The 9,155-nt window shown below is 48.0% G+C and overlaps 1 long non-coding RNA gene across 2 annotated transcripts; it reads right to left on the bottom strand.

Moving 5' to 3' along the window:
• Positions 1-3,727: 3,727 nt before the first annotated feature.
• Positions 3,728-4,868, bottom strand: LOC148870510 (uncharacterized). 2 transcript variants are annotated; one of them, XR_016107800.1, is made up of 2 exons: positions 4,548-4,867; positions 3,728-4,472 (listed from the first exon to the last, which is right to left on the bottom strand). It is a non-coding gene; the product is annotated as an uncharacterized LOC148870510 (long non-coding RNA). The 2 variants fall into 2 exon arrangements; XR_016107799.1 differs by having other exon boundaries at positions 3,797-4,466; positions 4,548-4,868.
• Between the last annotated feature and the right edge of the window lie 4,287 nt (positions 4,869-9,155).

The raw sequence follows: 9,155 nt of genomic DNA, 5'->3' as shown, positions 1-9,155 counted from the left end.
CGACGTCCGAGCTACCGCTGAAGTGCAACCCACAACGATTGAACCTTCCACTATCATGTGGATGGTCCCCCAAACTGGCCTCTCCTCTGGAGGCTGCCTCTGCGATTGTTCGGTCGGCCTGCTACTAGACTCGGGAGCGTCTTTACCGTGCTCCCCTTGCCGACCTGTTCTATTACTATTATTATTATTATTTTGTACAAAGTTTCTCAAATATCCGCGACGGATGAGCTCCTCTATCTCATTGCGGAGGTTTTTACAACTCTCGGTATTGTGACCGTGGTCTTTGTGAAAGCTGCAATACAGATTCTTATTTCTATCATTGGAATTCCCCCTCAGATGGGGTGGCCACTTCATGTACGGGGCGTCCTTGATTACCATCAGAATTTTGGCCCGCTTCGCATTCAGTGGAGTGTAATCAGCTCAGTCCGGAGCAGGAGCTCAGAACAGCTGACCTGGCTTTGCACCCCGAGCTATTTCCTTTTTTCTTCGGGTGTTCTCTTGACTGGAAGGTTCTCCTTCTCTCTTTCTTTTTCCGGGTGCGCCCTCACCCTTCTGGTTGATCTCCTCTTTGATGGCTATGGACTTATCCACAAGTTTCAGAAACTCGGTTATGGTCGTGGGTTGGTTGACGATCATGTGCCACTTGAACTCTTTGTGCTTCACGCCCTTCTTGGCTGCTGTAAGGCGTACAGCGGGATCCAGGCGCGGTATCTACATACAAGTGCCGTTGAACCACTTGATATAGCTCCTGATGGACTCTCCCTCCCTTTGTGCTGCGTTGAAGATGCTTTCTTCAGTTCGCGGGTACCGCTTGCTAGTGACAAAGTGGGACGTGAAGGCTTCTGCGAACTGGGCCCAACTTCTTATCAACCCGGGTGACAAGTTTCAGTACCATGTGCGGGCATCGAGACCGCACATGCACGACTCACTGGCTCGCGCCAGGTGCATCTGTAACTGAAAGGCATCTACATGATCAATCGGGTCGAACGACCCATCATACTTGTCAAGAGGAGGGAGCTTGAAATCCTTGGGCATTGAGACCGCCAGGAGTTCGGAAGACAGGGGGAACGGAACTGAGAGGAGGGGAGCTTTGGCTTCGGCCAAGCCTACCTCTTCTTTGCCCATGAGCTCAGGCAAATCACGGGTGACAGATCAGCGAGCTCGACGTCGGCGCCTTTGCTTCCTAACGGGCTCGGCGTTCATGCTGCTCACCTCTACGCTATCCAAAAATGGTTTGCGCAGGGGGTAGCCCCGTCTGCTGGTGATGGCCACAGACAGAAGGGGCCTGCTTGGAGTCTGATGCAGGATCTCAAACCGATTCTCAAGAATCGGGGTTCCAAACTTCGACTGTCGAGGCGACGCTGACCTGCCGAGACGGGGTCCTCTCGACCTGTCTGCCCGCAGCGAGATCGGGGTAGTCGGTCTCTCCCGCCTGCCGTGAGGAGAGGCTTGGTTTTTTCAGAGATTTTGGGGGCTTCTCCTCAGCCAAAGTGTTCGCTCTGGTGGCGAGACTTGGCTTGCTACGAGGCCAGGTGCTGAGGCTGGAGCGGAGGTTGTTGAAGCTGAGGTTGGGGCAGCTGGGGGAACTGCTGCTGATACTGGTACTGAGAGGCCTGGTGCAGCACGTGTTGTTGATAGAGCTGAAGTTGTTGGAACTGTTGCATTTGGGCCTACATGGCTCTCATGCACTGCATCAGGTCCTCCAGCTGGTTCGGACTGGCCACTGGGGGCACGACCGAAGGTTCAGTGAACGTCATTCCGACTGTAGTAGGGAGTGGGGCAATGACAGGTGCCATTGTGAGAGGCATGTTCAAACTACGGATTCCGTCCGCTGAGAGGGGGACGGTGAACTGTCCGATACACACAGTAGAAAGTTGGGGTTGTTCCCTGGAGTTATCCATTTCCGTGCTTCGTCCGACGTTGCTAAAGGAAGCCATGAATGTTGGATTGTTTCAAGGAAGAAGAAGGAACTGAAAGAGTTTAGAGAGAAAGGCCTTTTGAAGCGTATCCCACAGATGGCGCCAAATGATGTAGCGCAATCCGGGCACTCCTAGCTGACTGCTGACTGGCTCCTTGTTGGCAACGGACAACACCTGAGAAGATGAAAGGAAAGATTCCTGGGGATTTACCCAATGGGAATACTCTGATGCTTAAGTTAGTATTGTGTATGGGAAGTAAAGGGAAAAACGAAGGCTAAGAGTGGAGGTCGCGCTTTTTTCCTATACTCGAGAGATTGGAGGTCTCAAGAAGAACTTTCTCCTCTGCCCTAAGGGTTTTTATAGGGGTGCTCTTTGTGAGATCGAGCATAACCACCACTAGGCCCCCTACCACAATCGTTACCTGCCAGAGCTGCGCAGGTGGCCGTTGTGACGTACTCCTTACCCAGGCGAGTGACACGTCCCCCAAGTGACAGGCACGCCTCCGCCTATTGAGAGACGTGGGCGCAGACTATCGAAAGGACAGGGACTGCGCCATCAATAAGGGATATGGCGCAGTCTCATTGGTACGGCCAATCAGATAGAAGCTTCCTGTGGAATGCTCGTGCGGCCCACTCGTGAGCTACTTTGCAGCGAGCTCGGAATACTTCAAGAGTACCCTTAGTAGAATTAGTCCTCGGGATGACTTGTCTGCTTGGGAGATCGGGCGAGCTGGTTTTCTTAGCTAGCAAGCTGAAGCTGCCTCGGAATATCCCTTTGGGGGTAGCTCGGGGAACCCGGAGCTTGCGTCGTGGTGAGCCCCTCCTTTTGCGCGATATGATGTGCAAGCTGCTTTATGGGCCCGTTACTTAGTTGTATTGGGCCGCAATGCTGAGTTGTCGTGTACGTCGGGTCAGTGTCCACGTGTCGTCGTTCCATAGATCGGGTCAAATCATCCTTCATTAGTTGTCATCTTGAGTGGGAAGGCCATTAGAGAGGAGAATAGCGAAGCACGGAAGACCCACACCGAAGAGCTAGAGTGACAAGAATTTAAATGTAGTGGTAGCAATTGGTGCCTAGCACTAACGGAGACTGGGTTGTACAAACTCAATGAATAAAGAATTTTCCTTCAAGCACAAATGACCAAACACCTGCACACAGTCCAGCTAAACTCCGACGGTCGAACTCCACGTTGACCAATGGTTGTAGCACGACGACAACCTAATCAAAGACCCACTTGACCTATAATGGTCGAGGCTTGAAAACCATTACGAGACCCAACCGACCAAAGATGGTCGAGGCCAGGACAAGCCATTGACAGGTACCGCGGAAAGGACATCCATGCCACATAATAGCAAGAGGACGGCCATCGAATTCCATGCACCCTCCTGACTTGTAGTCGGAGCAAAGCTAACTGAAAACCATGGCTCGCCCAATTAAAGAGTGTGAAGCTCTCCAAGCCCAAGTAACACCGAATTTTCCGGCAATGTTGAAAGCTTGGAAGCACCTCGGATAGCCTAACACTGAGGCCACTAAGCCAAGGACCTCAACCAATGTAAGATCGAGGCCATGAAACCAAAGGCCACAATCGTCGAGCATCAAACTAAAGACTTCGACCAACTAAGACCGAGGCCACAAAGCCAAAGACCTTGACCAACATAAGACCAATCACCACTAAACCCCGAAGTATGATAACTTAAAAGAAAAGGGGAGTGAATAGTGCACAATAAAAAATCTGCTCGGCAAAGAAAATCTACGTTAACAAAAATGCAGTAAAATCATAAGCCTAAACCTTGACCAACATAAGACCAAGCACCACTAAACCCTGAAGTATGATAAATTAAAAGAAAGGGGGAGTGAATAGTGCACAATAAAAAATCTGGTCGGCAAAGAAAATCTACGTTAACAAAAATCCGGTACAATCATAAGCCTAACATACCGAGCTACGTACAAAAACAAAAAAAGGGGGAATGTCACTCCAGGCCAGTCGTGCTATCCGCGGGTATCACCTCCTCGAGAGTCGTTGCACTGTCGTTCAGGGTGGGCTGCTCAGGCGACGACTCCTCGACATCGAAAGGACCGCATTGCTCCACTACCGCGGTGTGAACGTCGGAGAAAACCAGCAATTCACTTCCTGGCTGATTGTTTAGACTCGCCACCCACCAAAATCAGAAAATAGGGAGTGATGGGTCTCCTGAATATGAAATTAAACCAAAAAAATAGGGGAGTCCACCGAAGATGTAGGTAAGCTCAGAGAGAGAAAGGGGGAAGGGGTTGGGCACTCCTCTCTCTGATCGGTGCAAATATTAACTCCATTCCCTGAAATCACATAAGAAGAAAGCGATTGTCGTCCACCTGCAATGGAAGGGAGCTCCTGTAACCTTCCTCCCCATTTAATCTCCTTTTAGGTACAGGGGCCTGAGCAAAGGGGTAAGAATACATTACCACCCCTTTTTCTATCAGGACCCCACAATCTTACTCGACCAATTAGCTGGAAGAAGGAGAGAGCCCTTGGATTTATTCCTTTGATTGCAAGAAGATGCAAACAACCTATGGCTTTTATGAAAACCCAAAAAAAAAGCAGTAAGAAAAAAGAATGAAACTACAAGGGAGATGAGGTACGAATCTCACCTCTTGTAACCTTCGTAGGAAGAAACTGATGCTACTAGATTCGAATGCACAGGTTTAGGATAACTTGATGAAGTTGGGGAAACTCAGGCTCAGAGGTGACAGAGGAAGCAGATCGTGGGCACTTGCGGTGACATTGAAATCCACCAATGATGGTAGGAATGGCTGATGGATTAGTTTGTGTCTCCTCCCTCTGTCTCTCTAATCTCTCTTTCGTCTCTCTAACCTCTCTCTTTCATTTTTTGTTTCTCTCAGCTCTTGACTCGACCGCTCTCCAAAGAGGAAAGCCGAGAGCCTATCCTATTCTCTTCAAAAACTCCCCCCTTGCCTCGGGAATGGTGTCTCTATTTATAATATGGAGGGCAAGGGGAGATTTTATCAATTCTCAAAAAAAGAAAGGGGGGTTTAGGTAAGTCAGGGTTTAAAGGGATAAGAGGGTTCAATATTTGGGGTCTAAAGGGTAAGTTATGATAATTTGAAGATAAATCGGTAATTTGGTGTAAGGGGTATTTTGGGAATTTAAAAGAAAGAGTATTTTGGTAATTTTGGTAGGAGAGGGTATTAAGTCAGATATTTTGGTAGTTTTAGTCAAAGGGGGTAATTTGGGTAATTATGGTCAAGGGAATTTTGGTAATTTTGGTGGAAGGGGTATTTTGGTGAGGTAATTTGGGTAACTTTAGTCAATGGCATTTCGGTAATTTGGTGGGAGGGGTATTTTGGTAATTTTGGTAGATTAATTTGGGTGACTTTGGTCAAGGTCATTTCGGTAATTTGGTGGGAGGGGTATTTTGGTAATTTTGGTGAGGGTAATTTGGGTAACTTTGGTCAAGGGCATTTTGGTATTTTGGTGGGAGGGGTATTTTTTGTAATTTTGGGAAAATGGGTCAGACTAGGTTTAAGGGGATCAAGTCAGGTTCCTAGTTCAATGGTGGGGATTTTTGGGTTAGAAAATGGAGGGTTGAGATGGGTCTGACTATAGATAAGGTTTTGTGTTTATGGAATCTTTTTAGATAGAAGGGTAAATATGAGTATTTTTGGCTAAAATTTGGTAAGGTGGGATTTTCGGGGATTTTGGGTTGATTAGTGGGGTCAGATTGGCCCAATTGAGCTCAAATCAAGTAGATCTGGAAAGGGGCGAATTTGGCTAATCTAGAGCCTCGGAATGAAATTTTGGTACGATGGAGGGGTAAGCTGAGGTGTTTTGGGATGAAATTTTACAGGCAGGTGTTTTGGGAGGTCCTGGGTCTAATGGTGGGGTTAGATCTAATGGTTGAGGTGTAAGTAGGGGTCGATCAATTGGGGTCATCGGATTGGTATCATATAGGTTTAACAGTGGATTTGAGGGCTCTTGGGGTGAAATTTGGGTTTTTTGGTTTCTTGGGTGTTTTAGAGAGGTCGGAATGGCCTGATTGGGTGGGGTGAATTGGAGGCTCAGGCGGCGGACTGAGCAAAAATCAAGTGCTGACACACCGGCAATCTTAGGGTGCTTGCACATCATTGTGCCTTATCACAACTAGTCTGCTATGAATCCGTAGCATAGTCACTGAGGGCAATCTGGAACTCCTTGTACCTTGCCACCGCCTCCTCGGTATGGAACAGCTTCGCCTCCCCCTCCTTGGCTGCCTTCTGTGCCTTGTCACAACCCTCATTGAGCTCACACGCACAGCTCTTCAGATGCCACAACTCCTCGTCCTTGGTCGTCACTACTTGCCTCAACTCGGCCATCTCTACCTGTAGACGGGAGAACTCGCCTTCCCGAGCCTTAGCCATCTGACGGAGGGTGCACATCCAGTCAACCAGTGTTGTCACCGTGTAGACAACCTACAAAAAGAAAATGCAAGTTAATGAGCTTTGTAGAGCACATCAAAGAATAGAGAAGGCACTATAAAGAACCTTACTGCAATAAACTCTAGTTGGACACTCCAAATTGGCTTGTACACTTTGGCCCCTTGCTCTGCCAAACCTGAAGGGGGGACCTCAAGACTTCCTCGCGGCGCAGACCACGCCTAGTGTGCAGCGGAGAACCGTTAGAGCCAACGTCCACCACATCTCCCTCTACCAGCTCGGCCTCTTGTGCGACAGAAGGTTCACGATCTCTGGGCAATGCTACTACTGAGCCACCCTAGCCTAGGCCACCACCCCCCTCTATGCGATAACCTGGATGTGCCTCATTCTCTCTTCCTTGTCAACGACCGCCATATCTACCAAAGAAAACAAGTCAATTAAAGCCAAAGAAATGAAATAAGAAGAAAGACACTTACAAAAGCAAGGACAGACCAGCTGAGGGCTCCATCAGCACGACATGGATCAACATGGAGAACGGCATGTACTCCTGCACGTCTACCCTCTCTATTCGCCTAATGGCCGTTAATTCCTCCCTAGATAGCTTGGCCTCGATCGACGCCTTCACCTTGGTCCTCGGGATTGACAGCTCAACGGGAACAACCAGCCCCCCGAGCAGTGCACGAAGAACCCTTCCTTTTAGTGTTTCACCTTGGAGGGGGCTCCAGCGAGCACATTACTATATTGCCAAGCCGAGAACTAATAATAGCCCTATTAGTGCTTGTTCAGGTGTAGGAAGTATGTGAACATCAGTAGGGTGATGTCCACATTGTAAACCGAGCAGTAGCAAAGGAGGCTAACCAAGTATCTAAAGGAATTGGGCATCAGTTGGATTAGTTGGACGTAGTACCACCTTAGCGCCATCGCGATATCTTCACTCAGAGGAAGCCTCAGCTCGACTATCAGGTTGTGCTCGTAGATGCAGAGCTCTCCCAGCTGAGTCAAGGTGGCCCTCTCACCAATGTCGAGGCACCTCAACTTGTACTCCTAAAAAATGTAGTAAAGGGCCCTAATTCGGGCTAGGTCTCCAAGTGTTAACCCACAAGGTGAAGATGCAAAGCAATTGTCAAACCACACAGGAGCGTTGAGCCCCTCTTTTGACACAATATCCACTTCGGTCTCAGCCTCCCAAAGGGCCACAGCCTCCTTTGTCGCGGCATCCTCACCCTCAAGCCCATCGATCTCGACCTCATGGGTGTCGGTCTCACGGGCCATGAGCACAGTGGCCTTGGGGTGAGACCTCAGCTCAGACTCACTACCCAAAGTGAAAAATCTAGACGAAGAGGAAAAACAAGACAAGAAGGAACATGAAGGCATCTTACCAAAGAGTCACACTACAGCACACCTGAAGCACTAGCCGAGGACTAATTCTCACTGAGCTCCTATGATCATTCACTCAAAATAACAAAGTAAAATGACTCGCCACCTCCCCTTTTATAGGGTGATTGATGGTCTAGATCAACTCAAATCAACGGTGCCAATTCGACGTCGCATTGCGCACGCGCATGACCTCGAGAAGATGAAATGGCGCGTGTGCCAACCCGTAAGGAAAATGACACGAGCATTGAACCAATTGGTCTTCCTAGAAAATCGGTCTTACCCTGGGCCAATCAATCCGAAGAAACTAAAGTTCCTCAACCGAGGACTGCAAAACTCTTCCATGCCCAGCCGCGGTCGAGCACTACACTCCTCAACTTCGAAATTGGGGGAGTGGTGTTTAGGTGATGGTTGAACTAGCCAAGGATGCCACGTGGTTATCTCTGCAGCTGCCCCCCTCTTAGGCCACGTCGACGCCACACGTAATAGAAGTGCACAACTAAGAAGGGCTGTCTTGCATGGACAAGGAAGCGAACTCCGCTAGGGAAAAGGAAACCTCCCGAAGACCCCGGCGGATGCCCTCATCTTGACAATCCCAAAAGCGCTATCCATCTTTGACACGGACACCCAACTATAAATAGGTATTCCCCACTCGAGGTAAGAAACTTCTGGAACTTTGTTCTTTTAATACCTCATTGCACTATCTCTTCAGCTCGGACTAGTGCTATTTCAACTTGTTCATCCCGGCCACATCCTTCTCTACCTTATTGACTTGAGCCTCGGAGTACCTACCCGATGAACAACTCCTTGAGCCTCTAACCTTTCTCCTAGTTGCAGATCTCAATGCGCGGCTTCGTCTTTCCGCCTTGGCCTCGTCTAGCTGATGTGACTATGTGATTGTGTCCTTGGTCCCAAACACCTTGGATCGAACTACATTAGGTAGTCCCCACATGTATTTCGCAATTATGAAAGTTGTGTGCAATACTCTTAAAAGGCGATAAAACTGGTTTCATTGATTTCCTTTTCTGTTGAATTTCGATAAATTATATTTCGGGAGAATGATTATTCAATCCATTATCAGAATTCTTAACCCCACTGTACAATTGGGATAGGTGCCAACTCAGAATTAATATCAATACATAGATGAATATTAGTGTTTAGTGTGAGGGTACTTGACATTTTGAATTATTGTAGATATGCAGTGAAATTCAAAATTCTACCGTGGGCCGCAGTGTATTTTCTTCATTATATAATAGTTGAAATGGTGGCCTCTCTATTTATTTGTTTGTTGATGAACAGGTCTTACACTTACATTATTTTTTTCTTTATTTTATTCATTAAAAAAAGAGCCAAACTTCAGTGATGATTGCAACAGCTGAATATAATCACACAATTCGGTTTTGGGAGGCAAAGAGTGGACGGTGCTATCGCCTATCAGACTCTTCAGATTTT

Source organism: Nelumbo lutea, chromosome 2 (assembly GCF_056320005.1).
Source record: "Nelumbo lutea isolate HS-2025 chromosome 2, American lotus-T2T, whole genome shotgun sequence".
Lineage (NCBI taxonomy): Eukaryota > Viridiplantae > Streptophyta > Magnoliopsida > Proteales > Nelumbonaceae > Nelumbo > Nelumbo lutea.
The sequence above is the reverse complement of the archived record's forward strand: the minus strand, read 5'-3'. Positions and strand labels throughout refer to the sequence as shown.